Raw genomic sequence first — 593 nt, forward strand, 5'->3', positions numbered from 1 at the left:
ATTTAATTCTGTAAAACGTGTACGTAAATCTCATCTGGACGTAAATATCGTGCGGTTCTCATATTTGACGATTTTGGAATATTGATCGTGTAATGCGAAAGATTTGTGCTCGAAACATAGTCCGCCTTTGAAAACAGCTCGCTCGTGTTTTATTAGTGAATATCTTTTTACAGGGAGGAACTCGATAGGAAGTATTAAAGATGAGAGATCACCACCGTTGATTCTGGTTTTGTTCTGAGTAAATCGGTAATAATTACTTTGTTATTCATTGTTAAATTTAAAGTAGTTGTGTTTCCATAAAGTTTGCTCGTTTAAACGAAACTTCTGTTAATTTATCATCAAAACGTACAATCCAGTGTTATTTGTTTAGAGAAATAAATATATAATTAATAAAACATAGAGTTTCCTGTGAATGTAAATTATACGATTTTGCAATGTCAATCGTGTAATAGATTTGTGGTTCAACATAGTCCCTCTTTGAAAAGGACTCAATTGTGCATTATTAATGGCTATCTTTTTACAGGAAGTAACTCAATACGAAGTATTAAAGATGAGAGATCAGCACCGTTGATTTGGTTTTTGTTGTCGTGAAT

The 593-nt window shown here is 32.4% G+C and overlaps 1 long non-coding RNA gene across 1 annotated transcript; it reads left to right on the forward strand.

Annotated features, from left to right (window-relative positions):
* On the forward strand, nt 1-593 carry LOC108631184 (uncharacterized). The gene is made up of 3 exons (XR_001916918.2): nt 1-89; nt 174-246; nt 524-593. It is a non-coding gene; the product is annotated as an uncharacterized LOC108631184 (long non-coding RNA).

The sequence above is a fragment of the Ceratina calcarata genome, unplaced genomic scaffold, assembly GCF_001652005.2.
Source record: "Ceratina calcarata isolate Rehan_Ccalc_2016 unplaced genomic scaffold, ASM165200v1 scaffold8493, whole genome shotgun sequence".
Taxonomy (NCBI): domain Eukaryota; kingdom Metazoa; phylum Arthropoda; class Insecta; order Hymenoptera; family Apidae; genus Ceratina; species Ceratina calcarata.